Source organism: Cavia porcellus, unplaced genomic scaffold (genome assembly GCF_034190915.1).
Source record: "Cavia porcellus strain 051 isolate PalLab524CR breed Dunkin Hartley unplaced genomic scaffold, mCavPor4.1 scaffold_9, whole genome shotgun sequence".
Lineage (NCBI taxonomy): Eukaryota > Metazoa > Chordata > Mammalia > Rodentia > Caviidae > Cavia > Cavia porcellus.
Window position 1 is genome coordinate 7018271 of NW_026947492.1, and position 20249 is coordinate 7038519.

Genomic DNA, 20249 nt, shown 5'->3' on the forward strand with positions numbered 1-20249 from the left:
ACAGTGAACAGCAAGGTTAGCGTCCAGGGAAAAGCCCCGAAAGTGTAGCTCTGACTGCTACGACCCTCTTCTCCCGGGGCCGCAGTCACCTCCAGTGCCTGCCAGTGTCTGACCTTTCCCTTTGAAATATTTCATATGAGCTTAATACTGTCGTCTGGGAAATGTGGGTGTCATAGAAACAACTGTGAAATTTTCTGCAACTTTTATTTACCGTTCACACAAGTCATTTTGTTTTCCATTTGCTCTGCCTATTGTCTATTATATTTTTACCCTGTTGTCTTCTTTCGTGCTAATCAAAAAATTTTAAATTATTCTGTCACATCATTTAGCGTATAGTCACAGAAGCTTGCTTAGTACTTCCTACTGTGTTTTATAAATTCAAATACACATCTTTGACCTAATAACATCTAATACAAAATGACACTTAATTCAGGAAATGAAACACTTTACAAAACTATGCTGCAACTACTTTTAAGTTTCTCCTATTTCGTTGTTAGTCTTGTCAGATATTTTAATTCTAGAAATAATTAGAAGTAACGTGTAACATGAAATGACTATAGTTTATATAATCCTTACTCATTTAAATGGTGCACTATCTCCCTTTTTTTTTCCCTGACGTTTTTGTAGTGTCATTTGGGACATTTCAATTCTGTATTTTTCTTCAAAATACTGTAATTATAAATCTGCTAGTTAGATTCTAAAAATTGTATTTTCCCCTCAGATTTTACTTCCGTTTCGGGGGATACTTTTGGTGCATGAGTGCACATGCTCTTGCTGGCCCCTCGGTGTGGCAGGGGAGGCACCAGGGTGCTGCACACGCTCCTTGTCTCCCTTTCCCTGCTCACTCTTTGTCCTTCTCTTTCCCTGGGGCATAGTGGTCTGTTAGTGCTTTGAGGCTTCCAACAGACTAAAATATAATTATTCAACTTTTCTAGTGTTTCTGAAAGGGTGATAAATTCTGCAGTTTTTGGAAATATAAATGTATGCTATACACATTGCGTATATAGTATATAGTATATAGTATATAGTATATAGTATATAGTATATAGTATATATGGTATATATGGTTGTATTGAATTGAGAAAGTTCTTCTCCAGAAAATAATTTGTTCAGTGTTATTCTTATCAATGAAAGCTGAAAAATTGTCCAGGTCTTTTCTTTGATTTTTTTCTGATTTGTCAAGACACTTATCTATGTATCTATGTGTATATGTCTGTGTAGTATAGTCATTATATGTAGTGTTTTAATTGTTTTATCTAAATAAGCTCTCAGTGGTGATATACAGGAACACAGTTGTTGTACCAATGCATACTAGAACAAGGATGATGGGAGGTGGCCGTTTTGGAATCGTGTGGCTTCCATTATTACTTTGTACATTTTATCACATTTGATAGAATATATGGAGTCCAATTATATATTTAGGTGAATATGATATTTGCTTTTAAAATTTGAATATATTTGCTTGATTGACTGCTTTACATTAGATTGTAGAAAAGTTTGCTAAAGTGCTTTTCTCATTAACATAAATTACTGTCAAAAACTTTTCTAGGTTCATTGAAATAGTCAAGTGATTTTTAAAAACTTGCAACTTTAATATTACTCTTACTTAACATATTAGTTTCTTAATATATTTTCTAAAGTTAAAGCATCCTACCATGCTTAGGTGAATTGCAACTGGATCATAACGTAGACCATAGTTTTAACATAAGTTTGCTGCACTGTGGATAAGTCTACAAATAATTAATATGGTCGTATTTGAAAGCAGTATTGCACTATTTTATTTCTTTGTTTTACTTTAAATTCTGTCCACATAGGTCCTAATTCCAAGCAGTTGAGCTACAGGACATTAAAGAGGATTTGTCAGTAAGGTCTTTAAAGAATCATGTACAGTATTTTATTCAATTGATGATCTCTGTGTGTTGTGTAGTTATAAGGAACTAGATTTTAATATGTGTTACTTAGGAAATTGTTAAAAATATAATGGATGCATACTAGGAGACCCTCCACAACAGTTGGAAGCAACTCAGAGTTCACATACAATGTTACATGTTCTTTAAAAGTTGCTAAGTGAAGAGTAATGATTAATCTTTATCACACTAGTCACACTATAAAATAAAAATATAAATCATAGTGTAAAGATATACACAGTTAAAACAAAAAATAGAAAAGGTCTTCCTGGTTTTCTGGCTTCATGACATGTCTGGCAGCCCACCTTAGGCAGACGCTCCTGTGCCAATCTGAACTCCACAGTCCCCAAGTCAGGACCCATCTCTCTATAAAACTTCCCAGAAAAATTCCAGATCACACTGATGTCTGCTGTATATTAATACACTTTTCATCCAGACAATGCCACATAAGAAACAAGTCAAAGTAATTGTGTCAGCTGTAGAGAGGGATTTTTCACATCATTCTTCCTCTTCCCAAGCACGGCACATTTTAGTTGATAATCTCCATGCCTACACCCTGTGGAGCCCTGGGCAATTTTGCTGGTTGGTTCTCAGGAAAATATTTTATCTTCATCCAATATCATATTCAGAACAGACCTGTCTGGGTTAGGGAGGGAGGCTGTCACTGTTACTTCTTTTTAACTTTCCATAGTGTTCTTTTGATCTTTCCCTCTTTGTTCTTTCTCGTACTTAAGAGCAGACCTTGGCAGAGACATGGTCTTTCTAGTTCCTTTTGATTTCTCCCCTTTCTCCTTGACCAGAGGCGAGATTAGAGACAGTGAAGGGCAGATTCCCCGTAATTTTTCTTATCTGTTATAGTGGCCTTCACTCCTGGGCAGTAAGAAAAGTACTCGTAATTCTTAACTGGCTCTTGTAGTTGTGTAAAATTTGCTAGTTGCTTTCTATGAGCACTTTCATTTTCATCAGTCTGTATTCACTGTCCCTTGGTTTATTGTCTTGGGGTGTAGATTTAAAGGAGCAGTAAAAATTGTGCAATTGTGACTGCAAAGCTTCACTTGTATAGCTGAACAGGAAGGAAAAGATCTGGTGTTCAGTAATGAGCCCACTAAGAAAGAATTTGGGAAAGCAGCATCATTCACAATGTAAAAACAGGAAAAATTCAATATTTAGGAACTCATCTAACAAAGGCAGTGCAAACCTGTAAAATGAACATATACTATTCTGAAAAATAAGCTCAAAGAGGAAGTCAGAAAATGGAAAAATAGCCTGTTCTTGGATAGGCAGAATCAATATAGTCAAAATAATCATACCTTCAAAACTGATAAACATTTAATATAATTCCAATCAAAATACCAATAGGATTCCTCACAGAACTAGAATTGTTAAGAGAAAACAATTCTAAAATTCCTGTGGAACCAAAACAACCCAACATAGCAAAACAGTCCTGGACAGCAAGAACAGAGTAGGAGGCATCACAATTCCACGAAATGACTGGAAAATGTAGTGGACATTACCGAAAGAAACTCCCCAACACTGAAGCAACTCAAGGTTCATGTACAATATCAAATGTTCTTTAAAAAGCATTAAGTGAAAAAGGTAATGATTGATCTTTACCATAATATTCTTCATGTAAATTAAAAATATAAACTGTAATGTAAAGATATACATATATTTAAAACCACAAATATAAAAGGTCTTCCTGGTTTCCTACTTTACGTCACATCTGGTGGTCTTCTTAGGCATAGTTCGAGTTATGTTGCAAAGTAATAGTAACAAAAACAATATGGTAAGGGGGCAATGACATGTGGATCAATGGAACAGAGTAGAGGATGCAGAAACAATTCTAGGTATTCAGTCACCTGATCTTTAACAAAGAGTAGAAAACTTTGCTGAAGAAAAGATAGCCCATTTAACAAAGAGATTGAATCTAAACCTGTATCTGTCACCATGTACTAAAATAAAATAAAAATGTATTAAACATCTAATATTAAAACAAGCTATCTACTGGAAGATAAAATAGCTTAAACTCTTGATGCAGAGGCATAAGCAAGGACTTTTTGTGTTTAACAGAACTCCAGTTATACAAGAAATAACATCAAGCATCAACAAATGGGATTATTTCAAATTAAAAAGCTTCTGCGTGACAAAGGAAACAACCAACAGGATAGAGACAACCTATAAGAATAGGAAAAATTTTCTCCAGGTACTTCGGGTCAGAGGAATAATGTCTAGAACATACAAAGAACTCAAAATATTAGACCCCTAAAATAAATAACTGAATCAAAAAAATGAGCAGCTGAAGTGAATAGACATTTCTCAGAAGTACAAATGGACAATAAATATATGAAAAATGTAATGCACACCGGAACAACACTGAGATTCTATCTCACTCCAGAAAGAATGGCTATCCTTCAGGAAACCAAATAATAACAAATGTTGGGAGGCTGCAAGGGGAAAGGAATCCTTCTACAGTATTTATGGAAATGTAAACTAGTACAACCACTTTGAAAATCAGTATGGGGATTCCTCAAAAACCTAACACTAGCAATTCTATTAGATGCAGTATTCTGCTTCAAGGTGTCTTTGTGAAAGTGTTTAAGGCAACATATTACAGTGATGCATGCATATCCATGTTTATAGTGATAGATTTTTCTGTGGCATGACAGAAAAGGAAGAGCAAAGAAAAGAAAGCAAGAAAAAGCCTTTTATTATAGGTATGAGAGAGCTACAGTACAGTGCAAGACCCTTTGCATGCAAAAGATAGACCTTTATCCAAAGTTTGAAGGGGAAGACAGAATGAAGTATTAACAGTTGATTGTGGGAATGTTGGCAGTTGTGCAAAAAAATGGGAAGTTCAATTTTGGCTTGGAAGAATGCCTCAGAAGTCAGTATTGAATTGGTATCCAGAACCATGTTGGGTAAGCCCACGCTGAGCCTGGCATCCCTTCAAATGGGCAGAACCCATCATAGAGCAGCACCATTTATAACAGCTAAATCTTAGAAGTATCTTATATGTGCACCAAAAGATAAATGGATAAACGTGGTATTTATATGCAATAGAATGTTACTCTGTCATAAAGAAGGGTAAAATGGGATCATTTGTGCACTTTGAGACCATAATGGTAGGTGAAATAAATCAGACACAGAAGTTTTAATACTGCATGCTTTGTCTCATGAGATCCAAAGGATAAGTAAATTAAAGAACAAAATTAAAGATACTAGAATAATAGGAAATAGAACTTTTACAAATAAGAAGATGGAGCGAGGAATCTGAGGAAGGGGAATGGAGAGAAAGGAGGTATAAAAAGAATTACGATACGGTATGTACATCTCCCCATCACCAGTTTCCCACGGTGACTATAACCATTATGTACTACAAACACATATAGTGAAAAAGCATTAATGAACTGATGCTCTATTCCACAGCACCATGATGACAGTTCATAGTAATGAGCACTTACACAGTTGTATGTAATACATATGTATATACATATCAAAGCCTGCTTAATCATTCTACAGTGTAGATGTACTGAAATATCGTGCTGTAACCTTTAAATATGTAAAATTATTTGTCAGCTAAAATAGAATTACACAGTAGATGAACATGCATTTCTCTGGGATCTACTAATAGGATGTTTGTGAGAAATTCTTTGAAATTTCTGTTCCTTTTTTCATACGATACTGCAGATTCTTGGGAACAGAAATCTTTATTCTAAACAGCAAAGATCCTTGATGTCATTGTATAAAAATATCCGCAGTGGCTCACTCTCCTGTGAGGATAGACTTTTTTTCTGAAAACCCGAAGTCTCACAATCATTCCAAATAAGGGACATACTGCTGGTGAACACCACACATAGACCTGGTGGGTGTTTGAGGCATTTTATTGAGCTTGAACAGGAAGTCTAATACCCAGGGGAAGCTTGTTCAGTCTCTAGGGAGATGGGATGTGGCTCATTTTTCTCCTGAGAAGGATTTGCTTTGCCTTTTCCCCATTTTGTCATGTGACTGTTTCTCCAAGTCTGCAATATTGAAATTCAACTTCATATTTATTTCTAAGCTGGATACCCAAAGCTTGTGCCAATAACATGTCACTTTTAAGGCTCACTAGTGACATACACTCATCAAATAGCCCTGGTACAATGTTTCTCAAATTGTGTGCTGAAAGACAAATTATGTTTTTATTTGTTTGTTTGAAATTTCCAAACTATCATTTGTTATTTCACGGCAATGTAAAATTCTGTTAAAAAGTCTGAATGAGACTGGGGACAGGTTTTGGCAGTTAACCTCTGTTCTGGAGGTTTGCTATCATTGTCGGTAAATTGTAATAGGCTTCTCTTTTCAGTCATGAAAATTTTGTTTCTTTTTCAGCTGGAAACTCCTGAACCCTACAAAATGAGTGTTCATCTATAGGCATTCTTTTAAAGATTACATAACCCCTACTCACGGATTAGAAAGTAGTTAGAATTCATGTTCATCCAGAAAGACACATGTGAGGATTTTGGCTGACCCAGTGCCTAGGCAGGGTTTTCTCTTGCAAATGACAGAACCAGCAGGAGAAAACACGCAGTCTTTCAGGTCTCTTGACCATTTATTTTTTGTGGGCCATCCTTCCCTTTTTAAACACAGTGGTCATAGCAGGCATCAGGCATAGCTTGTAATTTTGGAAACCAACATACTCTAGTGTTGGAAATGAGAGCATGAGCACTGGCTAGTCTGGCCCAAACTGTCTTCTGCTCATTCCCCAGGGAGCAGCCACTTGCTGTGGAGCAGAGTAAGCTCAGGGATTACAAAAAACAAGAGGGTTGAAAGGGCTGTCTTCTTGTCTCTTTGCTGTTTTATAGATGGGAAACTCAATGTTGAATTCCCTTATTCCTGTGGAGTGTATTCTTAATCTCTGTGGCTATCAGACCAGCAATGAGAAGCCTGTATAGCTGGCTATTCCAATCAGATAAACTATCAGCTAGAGCCTGTCTTAAAAATTGTCTTTTCTTTCACAGATATAAAAGGGATTTTTTCTTTTCTGCTTCTTATTACATAAGATTTCTGTTAATTGATGACCTATAAGAAAAGTTCTGACTAGCCTATTTAAAATTACAAACCTAAAAATAGTAAAAGAGTTATTGCAGATCAACTTGGCCAAATACATCTGACCATATACTGTGATTTAAATGCAATCATCTTGTTTATGTTTGTTCATCTTTCTGTTTAATGTGTTTTAATAAGTTATTAAAGCACCTGCAGCTGCTTTAGGAAAAATGTATATTTTTTAGCTCAATGATTTTTTTCCATTTATTTGGTTCTTTTTGAGATTTCCATGAAAAATCAGTTGTATAAGTTTTGTAAAACAGTTACAGGTTCAGACTGATAGTTCAAGACATTCATAGAACTTACAAATAAAAGCCTTAAAATTTGATAGAATAAAAATTATACATGACTAGGTTGCTGCATATGTTTCTGTGTGTCAGTTTTCAGGGATGTGTTCTATTTTAATTTGTTCATCAGTAAATGGACACTCATGATACAGCCCAAATACTTGTGTTCAGAAGGTTAATTCTGAATTAACAAGATAAAAATACAAATGTCTTTAAAATTGTTAGCATATTTATATTTATAGCAAATGTCTTTAAAATTGTTAGCATTCAGTTTGTTGTCAAATGGAGATAATATTTAAAAACTGATTTTATAAAAACAGTGTCTATTGCCATTTGTCTATTATAGCAAGAATTTTCATATTTTTTATACTTTTAATATACCAAGATAATTTTCTGTATGATTATATTAGCACATACTTTCAATTCTATAATAAATTACTGCTTATTTAAATTAAAATGATCAAAAGATTCAAGATATTACCAGATTTTATAAGTAGTTAAAAGCTAAAATACTATTGATAACAATATGTATGATTTGTGTATGTAGAATAAGTTCGGCACACACGTGGCACCTAAAACCCAGCATATCTCCTGTCCTTTGTGTGTTCTCAAGCTGTTTCCATGTGCCAAGAAGTGTGACTTCATTTTCAGATACAAGTTAAGTAAGAACCAAGCCAGCTCACTCCTCTTAATGACGCACAGCACTTAGCGATCTGCCTACAAGAACGGCCATCACTTTTTCTGTTTCATCGTTCCCCTCTCCTTCATCCTTCCACAATATTTAGGATAGCTTAATTCTCACATTAGACAATGGTTGCTTCAGATGAATACTGATGGTGAAATATTTCTTTTCTGATGAAGAAAGGTAGCTTGTATTTCCAGGTAACGCTATTTTACTGCAAACTTTATGACAAATGGAATTACAAGCACTGCATTTGGAATTTTTTTGATATATGGAAACATACTTCTGCCAGGGATACTAGTGAGCAGCAGATCACCAAAGCATAAGCCTTGCCTGCATAAAAGGCCCTGCACTCTCTGAAAGGGTCTATGAGTAGCAGGTTGTCCTCTGAAACCCTGCTTTGTTAGACTCTGAGGACATAAAAATGAAAATTTCAAACAAGTAGGTGCTGGCCTCAGAGCATTCACACTGTCCTGGGGAGGCACACATGTAGTAGATAGTTTTATCACAGTGTTGTGAATCCAGTAAGAAAGAGAACCGGTTTATCCCAAGAGAAAAGAGAAAAGGCTTTGAAGCTAAATGCCTGGGAGGAAGTGGAATGGAGTTGAATGGGATGGTGGTGGTGAAGGCTTCTGGCTGAAGTTGATATCTGGACTTTTAATGGAACAGTGGGAGAAAGATGGAATGAATCAGAATGGCATTCCAGACACTAGGAACATGAAAAGCATATTATGTGTTTAGCAATAAAAAATAGAAGCAATTTGTTCTTGACTTGTTGTTGACTTTTAAGTAGCACCCAAGGCTGTGTGGAGGAAGGAGGTGGCTGGGAGCTAGAATACAGTTAAATTATGGTGCAGGTGAAATCAGAGGCCATGAACTGCAGTGCTAATACCATGGAGAGGAGAGGCTAGAATTACTATGTATAACTAATCTTTAGTGACTAATAAACATGTGATCAAGAAGAAAGAGGAAGTACTGGGGAGGATTCTCAGATTTCTAGTGTGGTGGTACCAATAACTGAGATAGAGAACACAACACTAAAACTGCTCTTGAGGAAAAATCAAGCTCATTTGGAATGTGATGAGTGTGAAGTATCAACAGGTCACACCCAGGTAGGTTTATCTAGTGGGGCAGTGGGACATTGGGTAATGGATTTTTATTCATCAGAATAAACTTCACCACTTATACCTAAGTGCACCTGTTTTATATATTCAATCAACAAGACCTTGTTATCATTCCAAAAATATGGAAGCTTCTCCTCATGAGGTTATTTACAGCTTGGCGGCTCCAGTGTAATTTCAAAACATTGGGCCCAGATGTAGTTGCAATCTTGCATTCCACCAAGAGCATCCATGTGTAACTCCATTGGGAAAGTTCATTTTGTTTTTACACTGATCTGGTTTTGCCATGTTGGGGTTTCTTGAAGCACAGGAATGTGCAAGATGTTGAAAAACTTCAGCACCAGGAGCTAAACTTCATGAGTGTGATGTTCCAGTTGCAGGATCACGGTTACCAAATGGGTAACTGGGCACCAGGGGGCCACCACTTAGCTTTGTAGAGAGGACAAACATCTCTGATTTCAGCCACTTCATGGCCAAATTTTCAGGCTGTCTCGATACATTCTTATTATATTCAAAAGCATCAGGGAAATTTCTATTCAGATCATACTCATTATAATTTTTCCTTACATTCCTGTAGTAACAGTCAGGCTACCACACAGCTTCAAATCCATCTGGGTTCATTGAACGCATAATGTGTATCTGGGTACTGTTGATTAGATTTGTGTTTTCAAGATCTTTCCCATGCCTGGCTATGAGATAGTGAATTAGATGGAGTGGCAGTTCCCACCTGACAGTCTCATCTTCATGTGTGTTTGCCATGCAGTTGAATCCCAGCTGGAATCCCAGCTCTATGCTCCTTGAGAAACTGACACACAACAAAGGACCCACAGCTTTCTACTTTTTACAGACTCCCTGATACTATGTAAATGATAGAACTGTAGTTTTGGGCAATGCTCTTCAAAAACACTTCCATCCCTTCCTGGTGGTGGTATTTGTAATCTAGCACTGCTACCAAAGGCAGCAGAAGCATTGGACACAGGCACGTGAAGTCCTTGTTCAAGCTCAGGCACACTTCTCTGTGAGCACAAGGCTGCCTGCCGGGGTACAAGAAATTTCATGTGTAAATATTATGATTTGGTTCTCATGAGTCATCTAAATGAATTATTAGATTCCCATTGAGTATAATTAAAACTAAAGCTTTCTATTTCTAAAGCAATAAAGTTTTCTTAACATTGAAATTCTCTTGGTGAAACTTACAGAACTAGATTTAAAAGCAAAAAGTTCTATATTTTACTAAAATAAGTTTCTTGTGTTCTCATTGTTAGGCTTTTGGTTACTAAACAGTAAACTTTAAGAGTTAAAGATTATTTGAGTGCTAACATGTAAAATAATCAGTTCATGATAAGTTAAATGAACACCTATTTTCTTCCTTTATTGTGTAACTTGCATAGTTGGACACATATGTATGTATACATTCAAAAACAAGCTATGCTATGAGTCTAAAGTTTATGAAGTTAGAGCTATGTAAGTTTAATATACACAAAAGTAACTAATAGTTGCTCTCTTTTATACAATATATTTGGATGTTAAGCATATAAAATTATCAACATTTGACATTTCACTAAATCTGGTCCTGACATTAGAGCTTGATCTACAATGTTAGTTTTGACTAACCAAAACATTTTGTTTTTGTATAAATGAGATACACTTGCATGATGAATAATAAGTCTATTTGTGGCCATTAGCACTGTTTCCTAAATTTCTCAGAGCTGTAAAGATGCCCTTAATTCTTATTACTATGGTTATACCTTGTAAAATCTATTAAAGGAATCTGAAATTTGTCTTAAGAGTAGAAAGTAAAGGGGCAGGGGATTTAGCTCGGTGGCATAAGCACCTGCCTTGTAAGCTGGTGGTCATGAGTTTGATCCCCAGTACTGATTAAAAAAAAAAAGATTTCTATGTAACTATGTTACCGATTACTGCTAACCTCATGGTGTATTTGTGTTTCCCAAGTGTACAGGCCTTCAAAGAAACAAAGCTGAAAAAAAATCTTGTCAAACTGATGGCTTGTGGCTAATGTCATTTATGGTAATAAACCTTTTTAGGCTCAAGCATCTGGCTCTTTCACTTGTATTCTGGCTATTTGTGATTAAATGTGCATGCCAATCCAGGAAGAGATTATGCAGTCAGCCAGATTATGCAGATATGTGTTCAGGTTTATGTTCATATGATTTTTGTATAATTGTGTTATAACAGTGATACCTAAACACTATGTAGTCCAGGAAATGCCATTCTAAAAATTAAAAGTTAGACATTGGTAAGCTATAAAGTACATTTATAGGTGGATATAGTTTTCTTAAGTGACACTCTGTTAAAAGATAACAAATTAAGTTAAAGTTTTTTATGTCATTTAGTTTTTGTAATTAGATAAAGGTAAGTAAGAAGTTACACTTTAGTTATAGTTATTGTTAGTTATACTTAGTTATAGTTAGTTATACTTTATACTTCTTACTTAGGTTTAAATGTGTTTCAGAGATACAATGTCACCATGAGTGTCATACTGAATTGTTACATTACCCTTCATCTCACATTTTCTCTGTAAAACTGTGTAATTGTTATCTGCTAATATTCTGCAGGGATTCAACTTCTAAGACAACAATACTTGGTAAAGAAATGATAGTTCATTGGTCATTCTATGTATTTCAAGCAGCTCTATAGCTAAATAAGACAAAATTAATCCTACTGCTCCCACTATAATACTAGTGTAACCAATTTTTTCTTCTAGGTGTTCAACAACTGAGATTTGAAGATCAGAGCTAGAAAGATAACTGAGCTAAGAAGACAGTATTGGCCCTGGCCCTGCAAAGTCAACAAGGACCAGAATATGAGGGGATTTGCTCTGTAAGACTATATGACTTTGATGAGTCATCTAACCTCCTGAGCAGACAGATCGTTGCACTCCCAGAAGACAGAAGTCAACCAATGCACAACCAATGCATCAAGAGAGAGGGTCACCAGTGAGAGAGAAAAGTCTCCCGTGCTTTCACAGGAAGCTACATGATCAAACAAGACTATGACCCACCCTGGTGGGGGACACTGATGGCGAAGCCAAGAGCCTTTATATATGGTTCCAAAGTAATGCCTGAAGAGCTTTACCTGACATTGATACATAGAAAGAGGTTAATATTGGTTAATAGAAGTCTTACTTTATTTCACTGGCAGAAAATTATAACCAAAAGATATTTAAGAATAATACTATAGTAATAAAGGCTAGATATAGGAAGGAGACTCCAGTGACTGACCACTGCTGACCGTTTCCAACTACACCCACTATTACAGTTCACTGACACTAAAAAGCTGCAGTAATATCTATAACTGATCAACAAGTCTTTAAATTCTTTAGCTAAAATTGTCAGAATTGCAGAATTTTCCAACTTCTGATAGTTAAAACTAGAGGGACTTGTATACTAATAAATAAAACTTGTTGTCTTTTTTAAATACACATTTGGAATTTTTGTTTTTTAAAAAGCACATCACAGCCATGAACATTGTTACAATGAGAGGCCCTCTTGGTTCTCCACAATGATAACTGAGCATCCTCACAAGGATTCCTATTGTTAGATCGTAAACAACCATCTTTAAAAGAAGGAAAAAAAGCCAGTCCACTACCACTTAACTTGTTTTAATCACACTTGTTTTTGTCACAAATGGTGAAAATTACTAAAGTAAAGATAAGAAATAATCATAATGTTGTGGCCAACATTACAACTGTGGAATTATAAATTTAAAACATTTTCTGGTTTAAAAAATAAATCTAGTATTCAGTGCAGCTCTGCGGGGTCTCTATATTCCTGACAGTGCTCATCTTTATCCATTTTCCAGGTCCTCCACGTCCACTTCTTCTTCCTTCAATTTGTGCTGTCAAAAGTCCAGGGGACCTCCCTGGACCACCTCGTCTTCCTCTGACAAAGCCACCTTGGTCCATGCCACAGCCACCACGGAAGCCACCTTTGCCTCCACCACGGCCACCTCTATCTCTGCCAAAGCTACCATGGTGCATGAGGCCACCTATTCCTCCCTGCATGCCACCAGGGCCACCTCTGCCATGATTATTACCTGGGGGCGGGGAGGGTGGTGGGAGGAAGCCTTTAGGGTTTGGGCCCTTACCCTGATTGCATTTTGTTCTCCAAGTGAAGTTCTGGCTTCCATAACCTGGACTGGGACACTGCTAATCTCCAGCTTGATGTTGGATGTTTCCTCCTCCAGAAGGGTTTCCTCGGGAACCCCAGGGACCTCTTGGAGGGAAGCCTCCTCTGTCTCCTCCATGGCCTCCCATGTGACCCACGGGCCTCCCAGGATCTCCTGGACCACCTGCACTTCCATGGAGTGGTGGTGGCATGCCACCTTGCATGCTGTTCATTGGAGGCTTCTTCTGAGCAAGGGAGACTGTAAGTTTGCTTTCTTGAAAATCTTTCTCATCAAACCACTCCACAGCAGCCTTGGAAGTCAGTGAATCTTCACAGAATACCATGGATCACCTTTGGGCTTTCCTGTTTCCTTGTCCAGATAGATGTGGATCCATGAGTTACCCAGTTCTCTTGATAACCTTAACAATCCCACATTGCTTTAAAAAGTCTGCCAGATTATCGAGTGTTACATTGTCATTTAATCATTGTACATAATTCACAGAGTCTTCATCACGATCTATGGGAGAGCCTAGATCAAAATCTGGTCCTTCATCCATGGGTCCACCAGGCTTATTGAAGCCACCCCGCTCTCCAATGCTGCCCTTTCCACCGCGTCCTCCTTCTGCCCACCTCCACTCATGCCTCCATGATCAAATCCCCGTCTTCCCCTGCCCCAGTTATCAGGACACTCATGCTCTGGTTCTCTTCTGCTCCAGAAAATCCTGCAGACTCCTGCCCATAAACACCCATGCTACTGGGGTGGCCCTGTTGGAATGAACTCTGCTGCCCGTAGATGCTGCCCTGTTGGCTACATTGACTTGGAGCCTGGTTGTAGGATCCAATCTGGGGATGATAACCAGTGGGAGGCTGCTGCCCTTACCTGCTTTGCTGACCATAGCTACTCTGCTGTTCATAGCTGCTCGGCTGCCTATAGGTGTTCTGCTGAGAGTAACTGTTCTGCTCATAACCAGTCAGCTGCATAGAAGGAGAGTGTTATACGCAGCTGAGATAGTTAGAAATATTATAGGCAATGAGACAGAACTAGATCTCCGAAGGACCTTTCAGTGCAGAAGCCCAGATAGCTTGCAACTGTGAGGGAGAAAGACATGTCTTGCTGTGGGTCAAGCTTAAAATAAAAGATCAAGCACACCCATCCTAAAGATTGGTATTCTGAATAGTTCTCTATCACCTTGAGGATGTCAGGAGTTACCATCCCAACCCTCTATGAAAAGTCACTTCTCATAAGAATACTTGCTTTATGTGGGACTCACTTCCCCATTTGTTCCCAGTTTAATCATTTTTACCTGGACAATTAATCTTATTGGTTAACCATAGTTCTGTCCCACCTTATGCTCACTTCATGAGGTCTCTTTTTGTCTTGAACCTGTCTCACCTCATGATTTTACTCTATAAAAGATCCTAAAAAAAGGCAGAGTCTTTGGCAACCTGCTCAGGACCACTTCTGTCCCTCAGAAAGAAGCTTTCTTTCTCTCAATAAATATATTCTGCTCTTAACCTTATCCCTAAAATTCATTCTTCAATTTTAAGGAATATGAACTCATGCTGGACATACAGCAGGTTGGGAGTTTCATTCCCCTGTATCATTTAGAGGTCTTCCACTGAGACCATTGGATGGAGATAAGAGTCCACTTTTGTTTCATAGACTCTGGACTTTGACTTGTTTAGGTAACAAATTTTTATACTTCAAATTTTGTTTTATGTTTCCCCATTTTTTATAATTCCTTTGTCTCATATAGTTTTGCTAAAATGATGATAAATTTAAGCTAAAATAAGGGAAAATTATAAGCTCATGATATTTCTTTAATGGTAGATTTTTATTATTTTGTGCTTGTACATGTTAAATTTAAATTAGTTGCTAGATTTTATTGGTACTCCTTGCTTGACTGTATTTAGACAGTAGCACTCGAGAGAGTAATATTAAAACACCCCTAACAGACCTTTAATGTAAAACCTCAGTAAATTGGTTCTCTTAAATAAAGTCTAGCTCAGACTTAGAAAACATACAAGCCTATAATAAAACTGGGACTCCTTCCACCATTTAAGTGGCACTAGGTGGGTCGCCAGTCTCTAAGACTTGGGGGACAGGTTTCACTGAGACAGACTGGCTCTGATCCCCCACTGTACTCTAGAGGAAAGGTCAAGCCTGGTCTGCTTCTGTATTTTCTTTGGCTTCTTTCGCTTCCTCACTCTGTATTTTCCTTATAAAAGCATGTAAAATCAGGAAGAACTTGATTGTTCCAATCTTTCCTCCTAAATTAAGCCCACAGAAAATAAGCATAGGGGCTGGGGATTTAGCTCAGCGGCATAAGCACCTGCCTTTACAGCAAGCAGTCATGAGTTCGATCGCCAGTACTGATAAAAAGGAAAAAGACAAAAAAAAAAAAAAAAAAGAAAGAAAGAAAGAAAAAAAATAAGCATAGGCTAATGCCAAAGATAAGAAGTCGTCTTAGATGAAGGACACATAGCACATCTCTGGCTTAGATGAGACATCTGAATTGTGCCCATCCAGGAGAACACACATAAAATCCATGTCCTGGCTTAGTGTTCTGGGCCATGATCTCTTCCAGAGACTGAACCTGAGACACAGGGAGGAGAACCAACTTCCACATGACAATGGAAGGAGCTATTCCCCAGAGCAACACATTTAGAATAAGGAGGCTCTCCAAACTTTCAAGTTGTGAACTTTAAAACCTTTATTGTAAATTTATAGAGCACTCGGAAATTATCTTGCTCAGGCTTCTAACTATCCCTTATAGAATTTTGACACATGGTGTCACATGGTGGTTATTCTACCAGCTAACAGCTGGCCACTGTTAAAGGCAGAAGGTGGGTTTTCCCAGCATCTTTTTGGTGAATCCCCATTGAAGCCAATAGCATGGAGGGGCGATGACTGACTGCATCAGGTAGCGTCCAGGCACCTGAGGATAACTGTAGTTCTCTGTCCATACCCTAGGCTGGGCTGTTTATAACCCCCCTGTGCTAGACTGAGGCTGAGTAGTTTCAGTAGACTTGTTACCATCCTGTGGTCTTGCAGGTACAGTAGCTGCTGGCTGCTGCCCACGGACTGGGGTAAGCAGACTGAGTGCCCTATGAAGACTGAGATGCGTAAGAGGCCTGGGTGGTGGTGACTGTAGCAGTGGTGGCATCACAAGCACCACTGCTGTAACCCTGGACAGGCTGGTTATACACCTGGGGGGCAGCTGGAGTAGCAGACTCAGTGGGAGGCTGTACATAAGAAGTTGTATATGAAGACTACCGATAGGTGGCAGTGTCTGAGCCTGGCTATAGCTGACATCAGTAGGCTGTCCATAGGTTCCATAGCTTTGTTCCCCATATGCCGGGGTGGTCTGTGCACATCCTCGAGTTGGCTTGACGTTGTAAACACTGTAACGCTGCTGGCCGTAGCCTGGCTGTAGTACTGTAACCCATGGATGCCATTTTCTCTTTCCTCCTTGTTCTCTCAAGGTCTGTTACCCTCTCGCTTTCCAAAACTTCCTATCTTTAGATAAGTAATTCCCACCAGTCGAAATAAAATCTTAAAATGATAAATATCAGCCTTATGGTAACTTGCATTAGTAGGAGATCTAGGAGCCAGCTCATTAAAATTGAGATTCCGGTTCCTTACCAGCAGTGCTGGGAGGTGGCTTTTCCCCAATCTGCCTTTCCATTCTAGTGCTCATGCTTTGATTCTACGTGCTTTAATCTCTTGGAAAAATTTGTTTACTTTCACTGAGAAGCTGCCAAATTCCAAGTGATCATGCAGCTGGAACCAATGACAAATGTGCCAGACTCCTTTACTGATCCACTAGATTTTGAAAGTCAGTTAATATCTAATTAACTGAAGCATGACTTCTATCCAGGGTCCACTACATTAACTCTCTGGAGAAGCCCCCGATTGTGGTCTCCTCTACATAGATCCTTCTCAGCTTGAAGCAGCTAGATTGAAACTTCACCCATTCACCTCTATCTATAGTTAGGGACAGCCCTTCCGAGGGAGGAAAATTATAGGGAGCTAAGTTAGGTAGAAATTAAAAGGCAGTGACCCAGGGAGAGGCCCTTGAGAAAGTCAATGTGGAACACACTCAAACATGGTTGTCACTACATCTAAAGCAAGCAAAACCTCAGATAAAGTCACACTGGCATCCTACCCTAACGTATGAGTGGAAAATTAAACATATACTATAATTAGTATATCACAGTCTATTAAGTGCAGATAAACATCAGGTAGCGAGGTGAGTGACCAGAACACTGGACCCATTCCTTCTCCAAAATGTTCCTGTTTGAGAAGTCATAGATAAGCCAAGGTTAATGATGTCAGCTCTAAACCCTTGGTATGTGCCCTGCTTCCCTGTTGGTTCAATACAGTACTAGCTAGCGGCTGTATTTGTGTTATGGTTTATGTTTGGATGTTCCTCCAAAACCTCATCAATCATTGGGGTCACTTTTCAGAGGGGATGGGATCTATTGTTTGTGGTGCTGGGATCAAAGGTATGTGATTAATAAATCAGTCCACTGATTGGCTTGCCATAGTTCTGGCTAGGAGGGTGTGAATGCTACACCCCCCTAGGACAGGCAGCCTCCATAGAATGTGAGGGAAAGAAGAGGGCTCATAAGCTCTCACCTGCTTGCTTGCTGTGAACTATTTCTCTTCTGCAATGCCCCTCTGCTATGCCTCCCTGCCCTAGAGACAGCTGTCTGTGGACTGATCCTTCTACAAACTACACAACAAATAAAGCTTTTCTCCTTTAACTTTGGGTGTCAGGTATTTTGTCTGAGCAGTGAGAAAGTTAACTAAGACAACTTGTACTCCTTATTAGTTGAGTACAATTTGACCCACACTGTATGCACATTGTGACTTTGTCTCATAAATTACTCCTGACAATGGGCGTTGGTGGAAACTCACTGAGGACTCCTCCTCTCTCTCTCTCTGAGATATTCCTATTCTCCAATAAACCTTTTCTACTTTTATTTTAGAAGAAAGATTAGTCTGAACTCCTGTAAATTTACAATCTTCTGTTTTAAATGCTATATGCCAAGAATATTTTTCCTGATGATCACTCTCATAATTTTGGTGATGGATTTTGTTTTTGTACAACAATTCAAAAGCAAAGAAAGAAAGTAGGTGTCTTTTTCTGGCCTGTAGTATTTCTGAATTATAGAAAATTCTGGCTTTGAGACCTTCTTTTTCTTACATTCATGTAGAGGAAGAAGAAACATGGAGATGGTTCTATGGTGCTATGGTTCTACGGTTCTGTGGTTCTATGGTTCTGTGGTTCTTGGTGGTGGCGGTGGTGAAAGGAATGGAATTAATAAAGCAAGTCCCATTCATTTGAAGGGCATTTGAAGGGCATTTGAAAGAGAATAACAAACATTTTCAATGAATTATGGAGAGAGCTGGATGATTCATGAAAGTATCATCTCTATTGCCTTTTAAAGACACAGATGCTAACTTCTTCACCTGCTCTGGTTGACTTGCGGAATATATATTTTTAAGGAAGCTGAGTCTTAGACGTTGGCACCAAAGGATGGTGGTAGCTTTGGTTTCAGAAGTGTGACCACCTGTGCCATAGCCAACATCATCTGTTCCTTCTTCACAGTGAGAAACGTCCACAGTGACAAACAGTTTCTTCAGTGACTTTCTTCAGTTTCTTCAGTGGCATCGATAGAAAGTGCTGCTACTTTCCACTGCAGTTTATAAATGCACCTTGGGAGATTTTTCAGGCCTAAAATAGCTTATTGAAGTACACATGAAAGATATGATAAAGTAAGGATGTAAATTCATGCCAAGACTAAGGTTTTGGTGAGAAACAGCAGAGAACGCTGAGACACACTGAGCATTAAGAAAGGGGTGTTTTCCCTTGGGTCTTTTTCCTTTAGTCTTCCCACAATTAAGACCTTCCAAGCTAGTAGTAATTTTGAGGTTCAGACAGTGAGATCGTAGGGCAAATTTCACAGCTCTCATGTAAAAACCCTAAGAGCTCTGAATTCTTTGATTCTCAATTTCCCACAAAACAGAAATTTCCTGAATGAGTGTGTAAAGAGGGCACATATTTGAATTATGAATCTACAATTGCCTGATAAATGAGAACTAATATGTAAACGAGATCCTTCCAGAAATGAGCCAATGATGTTCTCTCTTGTTTCACACCTGGCAACTTTAAGATCTCAGACGTAAAAGTATCAAAAGCATCAGCATATTTTTCATCAGATTACATTATCAATAATTACAAAGCATCCAACTGACCCTTATTTTCCATCTTCTATGGAGGAATGAACTTTGGAATTCTAACATATATAATTCTCCACAAATGGGTTTTTTTGGTGAAGCCATCTAGATTTTTGGGTGTCCACTTTGGTGTTTTATCAGAATAAATTCACTTTAAAAAAATAACATTGTACACAACAGTGGGTCTGGCTGGTATATGTCATATAATATGCTTTGATCACTTCCTGTCTCTGAGTACCCAACTGGCCCTTTTCTTTTCTTTCCTGTTATTTTCTTTCTATTATCTGGTAGTCCCCTTGGGCTCTCATGATTTGTGCTTTGCTTTTCTGTAGGGTCCACATTTGGGAGAAATCTTGTGATACACATCTGTCTGAGTCTGACTTACTTCACGTAATACTGTGTCTCCAGTTCCATCCATTTTCCTGAAAATGACCAACTTTTCTTTTCCATTGTGTGTATGTTAAGTCTGCCAAAAAAGTATACACATGGAAAAGAAAAACTTGCATAAACATATTAATACTAATTTATTGAGATATCATGAAATTAGTACAAGTTATCCTTGACCTCTACAATTAAATGAGGTGCTCAGAGTGGTAGCCGTTAGCTTCCAGACATTTATTAGTAAGATGAGTACCTGAGTATGTATCCACATTTTTTGGCAGACCATCTATCTATCTGTGAAAATAATGATATAGATACCTGTACTTGATTATTATTTTCTTTTTCCATTTGTCAGTTGACAGGCAACTGGGAGTTTTCCACAGTTTATTTACTATCAATTTTGCCTCAATAA

At 38.0% G+C, this 20249-nt stretch overlaps 2 pseudogenes; both read right to left on the reverse strand.

Annotated features, from left to right (window-relative positions):
• Window positions 1-9083: 9083 nt before the first annotated feature.
• Window positions 9084-10052, reverse strand: LOC100734080 (carboxypeptidase M-like; annotated as a pseudogene).
• A 2791-nt stretch (window positions 10053-12843) lies between these two features.
• Window positions 12844-16910, reverse strand: LOC100733802 (RNA-binding protein EWS-like; annotated as a pseudogene).
• Between the last annotated feature and the right edge of the window lie 3339 nt (window positions 16911-20249).